Source organism: Monodelphis domestica, chromosome 6, assembly GCF_027887165.1.
Source record: "Monodelphis domestica isolate mMonDom1 chromosome 6, mMonDom1.pri, whole genome shotgun sequence".
Lineage (NCBI taxonomy): Eukaryota > Metazoa > Chordata > Mammalia > Didelphimorphia > Didelphidae > Monodelphis > Monodelphis domestica.
Window position 1 is genome coordinate 13516015 of NC_077232.1, and position 19180 is coordinate 13535194.

At 36.0% G+C, this 19180-nt stretch overlaps 1 pseudogene; it reads left to right on the forward strand.

Annotated features, from left to right (window-relative positions):
* Positions 1 to 18481, forward strand: part of LOC130453476 (vomeronasal type-2 receptor 26-like) — a 107556-nt pseudogene extending 89075 nt beyond the window's left edge.
* Positions 18482 to 19180: the final 699 nt, after the last annotated feature.

Consider the following 19180-nt stretch of genomic DNA (forward strand, 5'->3'; position numbering starts at 1 on the left):
TTTTCCCCCAGTTTCCTCATCTATATTTCGAGGGTCTTCTCAGTTCATGGGGTAGAGGGAGCACTGCTATAAATTGCAGAATACTATTCTCTAAAATTTAGTGTAGGCTAGCCTGCCTTTTTTCCCCATATTGAGTCCAATGAGAATCTGGCTCTGTTAGCTTGCCATAGGGAGGCTTGTTGCTGTTTTTGTCCAACCAGATTCAACACCCTGTGTTACAAGTTCCCCTGTTGTTTTATGGGCTGGATGGGTCCCTACTCTGCTACTTCCTCTTCTTGCCAATTGCCTTTGGCTGGACAAACTACCCTCTCTGGGACTGACTGCTCAAGATACTCTTCTGTCATCTGGAAGTGTGTTCGTTCCTGCCTTTGCCTTCAATGCCCCTGTTGAGTGGTTTAAGCTGGGCAGATTTCCCACTCTGTCACTTTATTGTTTTGGGGTCTGCAGCCTCAGGCATTCTGTTGCCATGTGGGGATGAGTAAGTTTTTGCAGTTTGCCAGTCCCCTACTCTGCTCCCTTTCTGCCTCAGGCACTCTGAAGCTAAGTGAGTTTTTGTTGTTTTCTTGTCCTCTTTTACTTTACTACCCCTTTCACATGGCCTACATTGGCCGGGTTCCATTCCTTGCCCTCTCTGCCTGATATATGCCTGTTGAATGGCTTGGACTGGGTCTGCTCCCTGGATAGAGCTTTGTGGCCTCTGGCAGAGTCAAAGCATGTTGAACTGGTTTAAGTTCTTCCATTTCCCACATATATTGGGCTGCCTTGGCTACTCTGTCTTCTTACCCCAATGAGACATCTTCCTTTGACTTTACTTTGGTTTTCAGGCAATTAGATCCTGTGTGTGTGTGTGTGTGTGTGTGTGTGTGTGTGTGTGTGTGTGTGTGTGTGTTGGAGGAGTGCATTATCTTTTACTTTGTCACCTTAACTCCCAGTATACAACTCACTTTTAGAGATTCTTAATTTAGATAAGTTGGTGCAATGGACAGAGTGCCTCGAGTCAAGAAGACCCCTTTCCTCAGTTCAGATTTATAGTCAGCGTTTTACTACTGCTATCACCCTGGGCAAGATCCTTAACCCCATTTGCCTCAATTTTTTCATATTTTAAAGTCAGTTGGAGTAGGAAATAGCAAACTCATCCAAAAAACCTTTACCAAGAAAATTCCAAGAAGAGCTAGGAAGAGATGGACAAAAATGAGAAACTGACACATCTCCAAATCTAAATGTTATAGTTATGTCCTTTTCTAATGTAGATCATGCATGCATACATATATACATATATAGTTATATTCAGCTTCAGTTTCAATCTTCTGTGTCATTCAAAAAATTCTATCCTTTATTAATCTCCAGAATTAAGTCTAAATGCCAGCCTCAAAAACAAGATAAACCAATCAAATGACCTGATTCTTAGATTCAATCATGCTGTATGGTTTAATTAATTAATTATATTATAACCTCCCTAAAGTTTTCACTCATTGAAACATTCAAGATTCTTCACCAAAATAGAAAGAATAGGGTCTATTTGGAGAAAAAAAAATAATTTCCCTCAGCCAGCCTGGTCACTTGTGAATTATGTCAGAAGTATTTGTAGAAAATGAAATGCACTTTGGAGATATACTAGTATGATATACTCGATGGAAAATGTGGCGACCACATAAACGTTTAAAAAAATCAGGCACTTTATTGTGCTTTGTGGAGCATCTGTGTGTGATCATTACTTGGGCAAACATTGATTTGCAGTGATGGAAGAAAAAAGAAGGAAATTTCCATTGAGATATATATATCATTCTTGCTCTGAATCACTAAAAATCCTTAATCTAATGTCTTCCTTGGGAGAGATCTGGAATCATCCTTGCCGCAGTGCATCTACGTTTCATCAGTCTTTCTTACCATGATATTTTTTCTCTTCTCTTGATGGAAACTCAGACTCCAATTTCCATATGCAGTGTGAGCTGTGGCCCTGGTTTCAAGAAGATAATTCGTGAAAGCGAGCCCATATGCTGTTTCGACTGTACTCTGTGCTCTGACAGGGAAATTTCCAATCAGACAGGTGGGTGCCTCAAGACAAATGGTCCTCTCGAATTAGAGACATTGGATTTCTTTCTTTTTTATTTTGAATCTTAACCTGAGAAAAGTTTTCCTTAATATAATAACATTTCTGAGCTAAAAAAAAACCCTGTATTTATTCAATCACTTGTGTTCACTGCGAATGAATTGGGTGCCTTCTTTGGGAACAGCACAATATTAGACAAGTCAAGAAGACACAATAAAAGGCAAAGTTCTTGCCCAAGAAGAAATTGCTTTTTTTCTGGGTCCAGTTTTCAGTATGGGGCCAGTTTTTAGAAAATACATATAGTTTGCTTTAGATGTATAATTATAAGAAAGCTCCTGTCATCAGTCTTTGGGTTTTTGGTCAGCCTAACTGAGGTTCTTAATTAAGGATCTCTAAGTTGTGGCTTAGATGTAGTTTAACTTCCCTACTCCCTATTCAAGCTTCCCTATTCAAGCAATCAGATAAGGATTTTGCACAATTTGCTTAATTGAATGAATTTTTCTCACAACACACAAACTGAATTAGATCCATAATTGATTAGAATTGAAACTAAATTAAATCTAGAATTGAGTCAAAAGAAAGAGTCAGTGACTTAAAATTGTTTTTTAGACTGTTACCTTCCATATTGAAATCAATACTATATATGGGTTCAGTGGCAGAAGAGTGGTAAGGGCTAGTCAATGGGGGTTAAGTGACTTGTCCAGGGACACACAGATAGGAAGTGTCTGAGACCAGACTCGAACCCAGGACTACTGCTTCTGGGCCTGACTTTTAATTCACCCAGCCACCTAGCTGCCCTGAAATTGGTGGCTTTAAATCAATTCTCACTTCCACTTGCAGTTCTAATTCCTTAAATTTCATCTTTTGACTTATGAAGTAGGGGTAAAGATACTTCCTCAAGGAATCAATTATCTTAAGTCAAAGCTGTGTGTTTTTTATACTTTCATAATCAAAATATATGCCAACCTACAGATCAAATGGATTAGAGATCTCATAAAGAACTAATTTTGAAGACAGATTCATATCACCAAGGCAAGCAACAAAACTCAGCAAACATAAAAACCACGAAATGCAAGGTTAAAGCAATATAATTATGATCATCAATATCTGAAAAATTAAATCTCTTTCCATACTAGTCACCCAATCCCAATATCCATTTAATCAACAGAACTAGTTCTGATTATCAGCTGATCCTTAGAAATGTTGTCTCTTGGACATTCTGGATTAGGCCTCATTTTCAGAGCAGCTGTGAAAGGGTCTGTTTTTCTGTTTCTAACCCATTTGTTGAAATTCCTAGAAAATTCTGACAAAATATGGCAATAAGTAGACAATATAATTCAGTACTGTTTCAAATTTGTTTCTCCATATCCGAAGTGGCAGAGAATTACTTTTTTAACATATCTGTTGCTATTTTTATCTGTATCTTAATACCATGCCAGATATAAAAATCTTTAAAAATGCATGAGGGTATAAGTTGTAAAATAAACTCTTCTGTCTTTCAAAATGATCAGAAAGATACATTAAAATGGGAAAATAATTTAACTTTCTTTACAATTAGTTCTACAATTTTAAATGTAAGATCCTTAATCTATATTTAAGAACTTATTACTAAGAGACAAATTCTGAATTTTTATGATAAAATAACTTGGAATTCAATCATATGCTCATGTATGTAGTTCTTAAATCCTGTTGCTTTCTCAAATTTTGCTAGTCTGTTTAATTAGAAAACGTTTTCATCGCATTTCTTTTTTGTCTTTTTGATTTGTCTAATTGTCCCATTAGGAGGCTATAATCCATATATAATTTGATGATTATAATTATAAAAGTTTTCATTCTTGCATTTTATTATAGGAACTCAGAGTTGGTCTAGTATCAATCTATTATTTAATAAATTTAATATTGTATTCACCAAACTTCTACTGCTGACTTTTCCTGATTATAGAAACTTGCTATGAAAGGAAGAAGGATATAGTTATAATAATGTTAAGGGCACTGACTGACTGATATATACCATAACAGGAGAAAAGTTCCATTGGCTCTGATTTCTAAAATTTTAAAAATATAAAGGATTTTATTTTATATTACTTTTTAATTAATTAAGTTAATTTAGAATATTTTCCCATGGTTACATGATTCATATTCTTTCCTTCTCCTCCTTCATCCTCCTTCCCATAGCCAATGAGCAATGCAACTGGGCTTTACATGTATCATTGATCAAGACCTATTTCCATATTATAAATATTTGCAACAGAGTGATCATTTCCCTATTGAATTATGTGATCAAACAGTTGTTTTTCTTCTGTGTTTCTACTCCCACAGTTCTTTCTCTGAATGTGGCTAGTGTTCTTTCTCATAAGTCCCTCAGAATTTTCCTGTATCATTGAATTGCTGCTAGTAAAGAAGTCCATTACATTTGGTTGTGCTACCATGTATCAGTCTCTGTATAAAATGTTCTCCTGGTTCTACTCTGCATCAATTCTTGGAGGTTGCTCCAGTTCACGTGGAATTCCTCCAATTTATTATTCCTTTTAGTACAATAGTATTCCATCACCAACAGATACAACAACTTGCTCAGCCACTCCCCAATCAAAGGGCATCCCCATATTTTCCAACTTTTTGCTACCACAAAGAATGGCTATCAATATTTTTGTACAAGTATTTTCCCCTATTATGTTATTGGGGTACAAACCCAGCCGTGCTATGGCTCAGTCAAAGGGTAGGCAGTCTTTTAAAGTCCTTTGGGTAAAATTCAAAATTGCCTTCCAGAATGGTTGGATCAATTCACAACTCCACCAGCAATGCATTAGTGTCCCAATTTTGCCACATCCCCTCCAACATTTATTACTTTTTTTTGCTGTCAGATTAGCCAAACTGCTTGGTATGAGATGGTATCTCAGAGTTATTTTGATTTTTATTTCTCTAATTTTAATAGATTTAGAACACTTTTTCATGTGCTTATTGACAATTTTGATGTCTTTAGCTGAAAATGTCCTATTCATGTCCTCAGCCCATTTATTAATTGGAGAATTGCTTGATTTTTTTTTTGTACAATTGATTTAGCTCCTTATAAATTTGAGAAATTAGACCTCTGTCAATGGTTTTTGTTATAAAGAATTTTTTCCCAATTTGTTTCTTCCCTTCTAATTTTGGATACATTGGTTTTGTTTGTAGAAAATCTTTTTAATTTAATGTAATCAAAATTATTCATTCTGCATTTTATAATATTTTCTATTCCTTGCTAGGTGTTAAATCCTTTCCCATAGATCTGACAGGTACATTATTCTATGTTGACCTAATTTACTTATAGTTTCCTTCTGTATATTTAAATTGTTTACCCAATTCTGAATTTATCTTGGTGGTATTATAAATAAGAGAGCAGATGAAGTGGGTTTGCAGTGATATAAGTATTTATACACTTATATATGTATACATATACATATACATACATACATATATATATATATACCATCTGAATTAACTTTTAGGTTCAGGCATGTTGACCTGGAGAGACTGGCTATTTTCTCTTGGTGTCAGTTTCTACCTTATCTTTTCTGTCTTACTTGCTTCCCTGCTGGCTTTTATCTACAGAGCTTCCTGGTTTGATCCTGAAACATCTGTCTGTTAGATTAGCTCTGAGATCCATATGGATCCAGGACCTCTCCTTGGCCCTCTCCTGCCTAATTGTCCAAACCTTTCTTTCACTGTCAGAAGGGGGTTTGGGGATTAGTATAGGTTTATTTATATTAGGGTCTGGGATCTTAGACAGATGGGTAAAAATCAGTGTGGCTCAAAATCTGTGAAGAAAACTCTATGAAGTGTTATTTATATCAGTGAGGTTTTAGATAGTTGACATTAGTTTAGGATTATCCCCAATCCCCTTTTCACCATCTCTTGTTTAATAAATTCTACAATCTGTCCCTGTTATAGAGTGATCTGTGTTTGTTACCTCAGGTCAGGCTCTGCCTAGACCAGACTTGTAGCCTTCCCAAAACAGTTGTCCATCAGATACTGGCCTACATTAAAACATCTAATCCCATCCCCAAACCACTCTAAATTACAGTTTGGCTGAGTCAGGTGGTTTGGACTTAGGTTACTTTTGGGGCAAGGGAGTAAGGGATTTTTTTCAAACTTTTGTCAGTGATTTTTACTGACACTTGAGAGGGAACTTTGAGCTGACAGGCTTAGAATTTCCTGAAGCTGTCAATCAAGTGCCAGCAGGCAGTAGGATTTTAAGGTGCTTGCTGGAGGGGGCTGCTGTCCTTCAGCACCACAGTTGCATCTATCACTGAGCACAAGCTGCTGTCCCCTGTGGAAGTGAAGCTCTTTGATAGAGGCTTGGGTTTTTCAAAGTGGAGGGTAATTTTACACAACCCTTCCTATATCCAGTGTTATTTCCTCATTACTCTTGTATGACTGCTAACATGTTACAGGCACTAATGGAAGTTTTCTATGGTTATTTGCTGATGATGCCATATAAATTGTTAAGTGTTATACCAGGATGTGTGTATGGATTGTTAAATTGGGACATGATAAGATCAATAGTGCAATTGTCACTACAGACAGTGTGTTCACATTTACCTGTGGCTTTGGTGGGTGTTGCTATTATATATAAATATAAATGGATTTTTTATTATGGTTGTCTATAAGATCGAGATGGTTTTTACAATGGAATTCAGGGTCTCAGAGATGAAACAGATGATGGTATTAATGCAAGGAAAGTTGAATATGATGGAGAAATGTTTTAATGCAACTCTTGTAAATAACATAAACGGAAAAATACTGGCTTTGAATTTTAAAATGTTGATGTGCTTGGTGTTGAGAAATTAGCTGAGGGAAGTGATATAATACTAAATACTCCCAAGTAGGCTAGAAAGGGAAACTGAGGCATTAGATAAAACACGTGCTTTGTTGTTTCCTTTGAGAGCCCTGCCTATTGTTACTCCAGCCAGGGGGATTATTCATCTAAAATCCCATAAGAAATTCTTCTCAGCTGAATTAGATGCAATGAAAAGGAGACCCCTTAGATATTTTGATGAACCTCATAAGGTTGTCCACAAGTTCAGGACGGCGATTAAGATCTTTGACCCTGATTATGTGTTACAGATAAAATTTAGAAATATGGGGAGACTGAGGCAGGTAGAAATTAGTTTCTCTCTGCAAGGAGTATTATATTTTTTAGAGGTTTATTAAGGATTAAGGATTAAAGAAAATACAGAATAAGAGACACGTGTCCAGGCCATAGAGAGGCCTAGACACAACCTCACCTACATTATGAAAAAAAATCCACATCTGCCCCAAAATGGAAGTCTAAGAGAGCGAGAGAGCCCTCCAAAGCCTTTGAATCAGTTTAAATACCTTCTCGTTCTCGGCCCAGGTGAGATTACAAGGAATTCTGTGGAAGTGGAGCAAAGGCTCATGGGGATTGTAGTCCTGTATTCGAGACTATTTTTTACATACCCCCGTTTGATCGTTTGAAAAAATTCATTTTTTTCCAAAGAATCATGAAAACATAATCAATTTAAAGATTACAATAATTTGAGGATAAGAGAAACAAAAGAATAAAACCAATAATTGCTGAAAGCATTGACAAAAAGCCAGTTAGGGGGCAGTCCCCTTTGGCATGAAAGTGCAGATACAAATAAATGTTCAATCAACCACACCCAAAGTTCAATTTTGTTCAACTTGTGGTCTGGAGGCTTCTTCATGGTGGCTTCTCCAACAGTTCAGTTCTGGATTCAGAGAGGTAGCATCTTCTTTACCTAAAATTCTTCTCAAAAGGAATTTAAACTTTGCAATTTAAATAATGATATTTTTTACATTCCCCCATGTTGTGGGTGATTGAAAGATTCAGAATCAGTTAGGGATGCATGGCTGAGGTATGAGGTATATGAATCAATTGGCAAGGGATATTAAAAAGACATCAGAAAATCCAAAAGAAAAGAAAAATTTCTGGATGAAAATACAGACTATCAAAGTCTTATGTATAAAAATTCCAAGTAGAAGAAAAATAAATCTATAACAGGTCCTTCAATCAGGGCCCAATCAAAATGATCTAAGCAATGAGGCATTTACCCAGTCAGTGCCAGGACTACAGAAAGGTACCACACTATGAGAGGCAGAAAAGGGGACCAGATTATAGGAGCCAAGGTTTCGGGGATACTCGTCTGTGAGTATCTTCAGGGTGAGTGTGGATACAAGGAAAGCCTATGTCTTAACACATGTTAAACAGAGTAACCTCGAGTCTTCACACTAGGTTCAAGACCTTTGTATTGGCCTAGAAGTGCATCAATCCATCCTAGATTGGCCTTTCTTTGGCCCTATGAAATGGCTCTTGTGGGTATATCTTGTCCTGGAATCAGACAGAATCATTAAGCAAAGCCCCATAATTTATTTAAATAGTGGCATCGTTTTTATAGTCACAAGCCTTTTAGGGCATGCATTAGCAAATGTATCTTAAACTTAAAAATCAAAAGGTTAAAGAAAATCTTAATACTGGTGACATGTGCTTCAAATATAAAAAGGAGAGAAAAAATAATAAAAAAACGGAAAAAGTATATTGCACATGCAAGAAAAATATAATAATAAAAGAGCTTTAAATCCCCCAAATTCTCAATAGCCCAATCAATTACAATAGCAAACAAACACACTTTCATATTTCACATAAGTTGCTGTATGACATTTTTAAAACCTATGAATTGATGGACATTTGTCACAATTTTTACAAACATAGCAATCTTTCAACCTTGGTAATAAACATATACATATATATATATATGTATATATATATTATTTTTTTTAAACAAGGTAAAACTCATCTTGGGTTTAGAACATAATCAAGAAATCTATATCATTCTGGTAGAAGTAAAATAGTGAGCTGAAGAGTATAAATAAAGGGGTGCTCCTTTTTCGGAGGCTAATAGGGATACAAATGCCCTGAGATTAACTGCCCAACTTCCATTCACATATTTAGAAATGTGGGAAGGTTGGGGGTTATAAAATTTATTTCACTTCAGCTAATGGGCCTTAGGGCAGGCAAAAATAACCAGATTGTTAAAAAAATTCCAAAAATCATATTTAAAAAACCCTTAAAATCAAATCATTTGAGGTATTTAGCACATTAAAATTTCCAAAGGTTGTTAATACAATTATAACCAGTTCTGAAGTCCATCTATGTGATAATTTACAAAGTCAAAATAGAAAAGCTGTTTTTTCATATATGGGCTTATTCACAACAATATTTTCAGCACAGTTATAGGGGAAAAACAACAGAATTTCAAAACTTAGTACATTCAAAATAAATTCAATCAACCTTCAGTTCACAGAATAATATTCAATCCAGTAATATATGAACTTAAAATCACAAAGTTAAACCATAACAAAAAATGCAATAGAGTACAGAGATTTTTATAAACCATTGGAGTCTGAAATGCCTTAGAATATAGCCTTTAGTCTCTTCAAAGTTCCTTGGGTTCTTATCCATTTAAATGTCTATTGTCAGAAGGCAGAGTGTTAAGAGCTATGGATCTGCTCGGAGCCCCACAGCTGGGGAGAATCTGAGGCCAGATTTTAACCCAGGACCATGCTCTCAGTGCCCTGAGCCACCCATTTGCAAATTCAAAGTTGAATTTTGGGCTGAATGTTTCTTCTGGCACGCAGGTGAAATCAATGAAATTACCAGAACAGTCAAAAATCCTTTTAAACAGCCCATTGCTTTTTACATTTCTGTTTGAAAAAATCTGTTTCTTCTCTCTAGTCTCTCTTTCCCCTCTCCCCTGATATGATCCTTCCTCCTGTCTCAGTCCACGTGGAGCCCAGGCCGCCCACGTGGAGTCAATACACCCCCTTTTGCTCAGAGGCTTAGCCTAAGGGAAAATTGCCGTTCTCCTTTCCCTCTTTCCTTTCCCTCTCCTCTCTCCCCTCCACCCACGTGGCCAATACTGTTACCAGCTGGTCACAATGAGTCCTCAGGGATCTGCTCCAAGGATCTGGGTGATGAGCTGGCTGGGGTCACGTTCCTGGCGCTGGGGCTGGGGTGATGAGCCGTCTGGGTCGGAGGCCAGATGGGGGAGAGACAGACCACCAGGGTGGGTCGGGCCAAGAGCCATCAGGTGAGAGGCCAGGAGCAGAAGCAGGAGCCAGAGCGGACCACAGGCAGGAGCTGATCAAGATGGTTTTCTAAAGAGCATCTTGGAGAATTGTGGCTTTTAAAAAAAATTCTCTAGGCTAAAAAATTTTTTGAGAAGTTCTCATCCAATCTAGTGGTAGCCATCTGTTACAGTTAAATTTAGAAATATGGGGAGACTGAGGCAGGTAGAAATTAGTTTCTCTCTGCAAGGAGTATTATATTTTTTAGAGGTTTATTAAGGATTAAGGATTAAAGAAAATACAGGATAAGAGACACGTGTCCAGGCCATAGAGAGGCCTAGACACAACCTCACCTACATTATGAAAAAAATCCACATCTGCCCCAAAATGGAAGTCCAAGAGAGCAAGAGAGCCCTCAAAAGCCTTTGAATCAGTTTAAATACCTTCTCGATCACGGCCCAGGTGAGATTACAAGGAATTCTGTGGAAGTGGAGCAAAGGCTCTTGGGGATTGTAGTCCTGTATTCGAGTCTATTTTTTACATACGCTGATTTCTCTCTTCTTATGGAAGAACTATTAATGAGAAGGGAGAAGGAATACTACATAGAAAAAACCCAGAATGATGCTGATCTAACACCATGACCAGAGACTTATGAGGAAATTGACTTAAGTTCAGTGTACAGTTATAGAGTATTGAAACAAGCTAAAGAATTTATAATTGACGTTATGAAAAGGAATTCAAGAAGACCTGGTGCCTGGTCAAAATTTGAATACATTAAGCAAGATCTAGGGGAGTCACCTGCTGCATTCTTGGACAAATTTATGGAAGCTGCTGAGTTGCAATTGGGTCTTGATGTACTATCAGAGGAGATGATTTCTTACACCCGGAGACTGTTAAAAATGCCTGTGCTGGAGTGAGAAATTTTTTTCAGAAACAACTGTCCTAACTGTTGTTCTAAATCAAATCTCTCCCATACTGTTTTCCAATTTTTCCAGTTTTTGTCAAACAGTGGGTTCTTGTTGCCAAAACTGGGATCTTTGGGTTTATTGTATCCTATTTTGTGTAGGCCATTTACCCCAAGTCCATTCATCCTCTCTTCTGTATCGTAGCCAGTATGATGTTGTTTGATTACTACTGATTGATAATACAGTTAAAGATCTGGTAATGCTAGATCCCCAACCTTCACATTTAAAAAAAAATTCCCTTGATATTCTTGATCTTTGGTTCTTCCAAATGAACTTTGTTATAGTTTTTTTTTCTAATTCAATAAAAAAATGATTCTTGGTAATTTGATAGGTATGGTATTGAATAAGTAACTTAATTTGTGTTGGATTGTCATTTTTATTATATCATCTCATCTTCCCCATGGGAAATCAATATTTTTCCAATTATTTAGATGTCATTTCAATTGTGTGAAAAGTATTTAGTAGTTGTGTTCATATAATTCCTGCGTTTATCTTGGCATTTAGATTCCTAACTATTTTATATTGTTTAGGGTGATTTTAAATGGGGTTTCTCTTTCTAACTCTTGCTGATGAGTTGTGTTGGAAATATAAAGAAATGCTGATGATTTATATGGGTTTATTTTGTATCCTGCAACTTTGTTAATGTTGTTGAATATTTCCAATAGCTTTTTAGTTAATTCTCTAGGATTCTTTAAGTAGACAATCATATTATCTCCAAAGAGTGATAGCTTGGTCTCCTCATTGCCTACTTTAATACCTTCAATTTCATTTTCTTTTGTAATTGCTACTACTAGGGTTTCTAGTACAATGTTAAATAATAGAGGTGAAAATGGGTATCCTTGTGTCACTCTTGATCTTATTGGGAAAGTTTCTAACTTCACTCCATTTCAAATGATACCTGTTGATGGTTTTTAATTTATACTGTTTATTATTTTTAGGAAAGACCCATCTATTCCTATACTTACTAGTGTTTTTCAATAGGAATGAATGTTGCATTTTGTCAAAGATTTTTTTCTGCATCTATTGACATAATCATGTGATTTCTGTTGCTTTGGTTGTTGGTCAATTATGTGGATGGTTTTCATAATATTAAATCATCCTTGAATTCCTGGTATAAATCCCACCTGGTCATAATCAATAATTCGTATGATCATTTGCTGGATTCTTTTTGCTAGGATTCTATTTAAGATTTTTGCATCTATATTCATTAAGAAGATTGGACTGTAGTTTTTTGTCTCTGTTTTTGGTCTGCCTGGCTTTGGAACCAGTACCATATTTGTGTCATAAAAGGAATTTTTTTTAAAACTTCTTTGCTTATTTTGTCAAATACTTTTATAGTATTGGAATTAGTTGTTCTTTAAGTGTTTGATAGAATTCACTGTGAATCCATCAGGACCTGGGAGTTTTTTCTTAGGGAGTTGGTTGATGGCTTGTTCAATTTATTTTTTTCTGAAATGAGATTGTTTAAGTATTCTATTTCCTCTTTTGTTAATATAGGTAATTTGTATTTCTGTAAATATTCATCCATTTTACTTAGATTATCCTATTTTTTGCCATGTATTTGGGCAAAATAGTTCTGAATAATTACCTTAATTTCCTCTTCATTAGAGGTGAGGTTGCCGTTTTTATTTTTAGTACAGCTAATTTTATTTTTTTAATTAAATTAGCCATTACATCATTTTATTTCTTTTTTCAATGTACCAGCTCCTAGTCTTATTTATTAATTCAATAGTTCTTTTACTTTTAATTTTATTAATTTCTCCTTTGATTTTTAGGATTTCCAATTTAGTTTTTATCTGGGGCTTTTTAATTTGTTCTCTTTCTAGTGCTTTTTTTTTAAATTTGCATGCCCAATTCATTGACCTCTTCCCTCTCTTATTTGTTGACATATGCACTCAAGGACATAAATTTTCCCATGAGTCCTGATTTGGCTACATTCTATAGATTTTGATATGTTGTTTCCTCATTGTCATTCTCTTCAATGAAATCATTAATTGTTTCTATGATTTATTCTTTAAAGAACCAATTTTGGAGAATCACATTTCTTAATTTCCAATTAATTTTTGATTCACCTCTCCATATACTCTTACAAATTATAATTTTTATTGCATTATGATCTGGAAAAAGAAGATGCATTTATTATTTATGCTTTTTTGCATTTGTTTGCAATGTTTTTATGCCCTAGTACATGGTCCGTCTTTGTGAATGTACCATGTGCTCCTGAAAAAAAAAGCTGTATTACTTTTTGTCCCTATTTATTTTTTTCCATGTATCTATTAACTCCAATTTCCCAAGATTTCATTTACATCTCTTACCTCTTTCTTGTTTGTTTTTTGGTTTGTTTAATCTAGTTCTGATAGAGGAAGCATCAGGTCTCCCACTAGTACACTTTTACTATCTATTTCCTCCTTAAGCTTCAATTGTTTCTCCTTTAAAAATCTGGGTGCTATACTATTGGTGCATACATGTTGAGTACTGTTATTTCTTCATTGTCTATACTGCTTTTATCAGGTTGTTATTATCTTCCCTATCTCTTTTAATCAGATCTGTTTTTACTTTGGCTTTTTCAGATATCATGATTGAGACTCCTGACTTCTTTTTCTCAGTTGATGCCCAATAAATTAGGCTCCAGCCTCTTACCTTTTCCTGGTGTGTGTCTCCCTGCCTCATGTATGTTTCTCATAGACAACATATGTTGGGTTTTAGTTTATAATCCACTCTGCTCTCTCCTTCCACTTTATGGGTGGGTTCATCCCATTTACATTCAGAGTTATGATTACCACCTGTGTATTACACATCATTTTTATTTCCTCTTTTCATCCTGCTCTTTCTTCTTTCATTGTTTCATTTTACACTAGGTTTTTTTTTTTTTTGCTTTTAATCTGTCCCCTTATTCCACACACTTATTTTACTTTACTTTCCTCCCCTCCCTTCTTATTCCCCTCTTATTTTTCTTTAAGGTCTGTTAAATGCAGCTCCTCTGACTTTCCTTCACTTTGAATGCTCCCTGCCCCATTTCCCCCACTTTGGTTTTTCCCTCTCAACTTCCCTGTGGGGTAAAACAGAATTCTATACTCCAATAGATCTGGCTGTTTTTCCCTCTTAGAACTGATTCTACTGAGAGCAAGGTTTAAGTATTACCTAGTACCACTCTCTTCCTCTCTTTCTTATGAGTGTTCTTCTTTCCTGCCCACCATGAGCTTCTTTTTGTGATATAATTCATCCTATTTTTCTTCTTCCTTTAAGTTGCTCTGGTGCCATCTTCTATTCCACTTCCCCCCTTTTTTACATATCATCTTAAATAACTTAGTACCCCAGTCTCTGCCTAGGATCAATTTTTTATCTATTATGATAGTGAAAAAAATTTGAAAGTTACAAATATAATTTATGACTCCTTTGATAACTCTTCCACATTCAGAATTACTTAATATTTATAACTGATACATAAACTGTGTGGTTCACCACAACCTATTTCCCTTTTCCCTTCCTTTGCTTTTTTTCCCAGTACATAACCAGAATAGAATATATGAGATTGAGTACCATATTTTAGGTTATTTACTTTTCTTATATAATTTCTCTCTTGATTGCCATGGTTGAATAAAATAACCAGGGCCCAATATGCTGAAAATATATGGCTGCCTCCATTTCCTGATGGGTGTAATGAAGAGGATGTTATGAATCTTGTGGTGGTGACACTTGAATGAAATTGGGATATTGAGTAGATGTACTCCAAAAATAAACTATGTAGGGTGACTTGTCACCCTTCTTTCTACCTACTCCTTATTCATTTCTCTTATATATATTGTGTTAAAATAACATAAAGTATAACTCATATAGTTGGCACAGGTACATTAAGGTAGGATGCAGAGGGACAGTCTCTTGGGCTCCCATACCTTCCTGCACTCAAGTTAGCTCCATGCCAGGTCTCATTTTGTCTGTCACAATTATATGGGTAGCTGGGCCCCTTGGCCCCAACTTATGAAATGGATCAGGGCCCATTAGGAATCCAGGATCTGATGAAGGGGAAGTAACATGGCTACTGACTCTGGGGAGTTTGTTGGTGATATCTTTTTTCTCTGTTTCTTTCTCTTTACTAATAAATACTTATAAATTTAGTATAAAGCCTTCAAGATTAATTTTTATTTATTGCATATTCTTATCCCAGATTTGATGGTAGGAAAGATATTTTATACCCTAATATTTAAAAAAATGATTGATTTTACTATATCCATTTTATTGAGTGATGAATTATTTCTAAGGTACCACATTTTGATTAAATGCTAGTTAATCAAGTTTGTTTTTCAATAAGCTTTCACTTATGTCTTTAAATTTCACTTTCTAGCCTAATCACATAAGATTAAATGAATAACAAAGTTCATGATCATACCATTTTTTAATAGTTGAGCCAAAAATGAAAGAAAGACTTAAATATTTATGTACATAGTCAAGATATCCACCTAGTATGGGGAATAGTCATGGGTGCTATAGTAATTAATATCTATACAATAGAAATACCACCCAGATGCATGGAAACCATAAAGATATCAGGGTAGAAGTTTATTTTTACAAAACTTGAATCTAGGAAGTCGTCACAGATGGAAAATCTAGGTTCTGATGAGAAAGTCAAGATCTTTTTCAAAACTAACACTAGTCACTTTAATTGAAGAATATTTACATCACCATAATCATGTGCCCAAAATAACTCAGAAGACTTGAAGTTACATGAAATATAATTTGTATAAAACTTATATAAAATATTAAAATAATCATAATCAAATAAAAAACCCTTTTCCATATCATTTATTCAACAATATGTGGTCTATCTATGAAAAATGATAATAAAATTTTTCATTTTCTCATTTCTATTTTGAACATAGATGATTATATTTAAATTGGTTACTTATCAATTTAGGCCTCATTATAGAAGGTTTTATTACCCCTCCCTGAGCACCCCATACATCCCTGGAGGGCTTGTCATGGCCTTCTAGGGCAGCCCTCCAGCCTCTGACCCTCACCGGACACCCAGGTCTCACTTGTGGCTCCTAGTAGCTGTTAGCATGCTGCAGTGGCCACATCCCGGGCAATGGCTTCAACAGGCCAGCTAAATCTTGTGAGGGTAGCCATCGGGTCGTCGACCCCTGGTGAACCAGGGCTTTGCTCACCCAGCATGTGAAGACTGCTTTGGCTGAACATGTGGAAGAAACCAATAAGAAGGTTCAATGGCTGAGATGGCGACGCAGCAAAGCACTGTGGAGTGCTTAGGGCGTGTTGGAGCACAAAGGACAACATAGCCATCCAATGCAGCTGAGGAAGTCTCCAGGTGTAAGGACTTTTCGTGCCACTGGACCCAGGCTTCCAGCGCCGAGAGAGTGGGACTGTCTCTGTGCATTGACTTTTCCACTTAAATCTTCATGCACAAGTGTCTGTGTGCACAAAAACGCACAAAGTCAATCGTCATCCTCGGTTCGAGAGACAACCAACATAACATAGAAGGTTTGATTTTTAAATGGATTAGAGACACTTTAATTTTTGTTTATTAAGGAAATGATAGTAAAGCAATAATTTAATACATTATTTTATCCATATGTAAAGATGTGGAGATACTGAAATATGGGTATATCTTATTGAGCCTCTAAAATTCTTGTCCTGCCGGAGGAGTAGTAGGAAGAAAAGATGGAGCTTCATGTAGAATGACTAAACTTGTGATTTACTGGAGAAATAAAACTATATATATAACAAGAGATTCATTTTTGTCTTATTCATAGATGCACAGCAGTGTCTGCAATGCCCTGAAGAGCAGTACCCAAGCAAGGAGAGAGATAGATGCCTCCCCAAGACAATAACTTACCTGGCTTATGAAGAACCTCTGGGAATGGCTCTGGCTTCTGCAGCTCTCTGCTTCTCCCTGCTCACTGCTCTAGTCCTTGGAGTCTTTGTGAAGCACAGAGACACCCCCATAGTCAAAGCCAATAACCGCAGTCTCAGCTACACTCTTCTCATATCCCTCACTCTTTGTTTCCTCTGTTCCTTGCTCTTCATTGGTCTTCCCACTCAAGCCACCTGCCTGCTGAGACAAATCTCATTTGCAGTAGTGTTCACCGTGGCCATTGCTTCTATCTTGGCCAAAACTCTAACTGTGGTTCTGGCCTTTGCGGCCACCAAGCCAGGGAGTGGGCTCCGCAAGTGGCTGGGCTCCACAACATCTTATTTTCTCATTTGTATCTGTACTCTTATCCAAATGTGTCTCTGTGGCATCTGGCTTGGAACACATGCCCCATTCCTTGAGAGGGATACACACTCCGAGGCTTCCCTCATTGTCATTCAGTGCAATGAGGGATCCCTCTTTTTCTTCTACTCTGTTCTAGGCTACATGGGCTTCCTGGCCTTGGTTAGCTTCATGATGGCCTTTCTGGCAAGGAAACTGCCAGACACTTTCAATGAAGCCAAGTATTTGACTTTTGCCATGTTAGTTTTCTGCAGTGTCTGGATTTCCTTCCTGCCCACATATCAGAGCACTAAGGGAAAGGCCATGGTGGCCGTGGAGATCTTTTCCATTGTGGTCTCCAGTGCTGGGATTCTCACCTGTATCTTTGCTCCCAAATGCTATGTGATCCTTCTGAGGTCAGACAGAAATACTCTGGAGATACTGAAAAACAAAGTTAGTCTCTGAAGAGCAATGTGATCTCAATCTCTTCCTCACCAATCATAGAGATGCAGCTCTTAACTTCCTAGAGTCTTAATAAAATAGCCTAGCTTGTATACCTTTTATTTTCTGTTGTTATTTCTTTCTTTCTCATTGGAATCAAGTACTATTTTGAATGGAGTCATGTTGCCTGATTTTTTAATAGAGGAAGAATTAAAAGTAGTTATATAGAAATACATTATATGGAGTAGACACCTACAATAGGGATGACAAATATAATTATGGAATAATTAATGAATTTAAAAATATGAAGGCTTGATTTCTAATTCTTGGTTGAGTTTGTATCACATTTCTCTTTATGCATAAGCCTATCCAGGGTTCTGATTTAAAAAGATTTGCAAAGCTGGACGTCTATTCTTTCCCCAATATGTTTATCTGGGTCATATCAGTCATTACATCTATTGGCTATTGTTTGATGAATTGTAAATATAGGAGAGATGATTTGTTGAAGAATTATGAAGACCCAACTGAATAGGATGATTTTGCATGTATAACAAGCTACAGTAAGCTATTATGCCTTTGATTCCTTTCTATAAATTATTTTATCATATGATGATAATCTCTTATGAACAATCTTTTGCCAAAGCCTAATTGTTCTCTTCCTGTTGTTTCATGAATGATACTTTGAATGTAACAGTAGTTGATTGCCATAAGACATAATAAAAATGAGAAAATGATCATGCATCAGAACTTATTCAGTTTTTTCCTTCATTTAAAAATATTTTTTCTGTATATGTCTCGCAATTCAACTTCAGACGGCTTATTTTATTAGTTTTAAAATCTCAAATTCCAAATTCTCTACTGCTTTACATTTCTTCCATCACCCATTGAAATGACAAGTAACATAAACCTGTTGTTACATGAGAAGTGATTAAAAAGATGCATCTATTATAATCAAAAGGAAAATATTTATAAAAATTCACTGTAGAAAAGAACTTAAAAACTAGAATTGGTGAAATGACAAAAAGATTTATAAGATCACTGAAGAACATTATTCTTTTAAAATAAGGTTTGGACAAATTGATGCTAATGACTCCATGAATAATCAAGAAAAAGTAAAATAACAATGAAAAATATAAGAAAATGTCATATTTATCATTAGAAAAGCAACTGACCTGAAAACAATCTCACAGTACAATCACACGTATACCACATGTCTATGAACCTTGTGGCAGCTTCAACCTTAGACTCTATATTTTGGATTTCAGCCTTTACAGTTTCCTTAGCAGGGAATGAATCTAAGGTGAAAGATTTTTCCTTACTTCCTGGGTAAGTGGAGGACATCACATATTTCCTTATTGTACTCCTGAATTCTCTTATTTCAGGTCCCCATGTTCTAGGAGAGAAAATTTTTAAGACCCATAAGTCTGGGAAAAA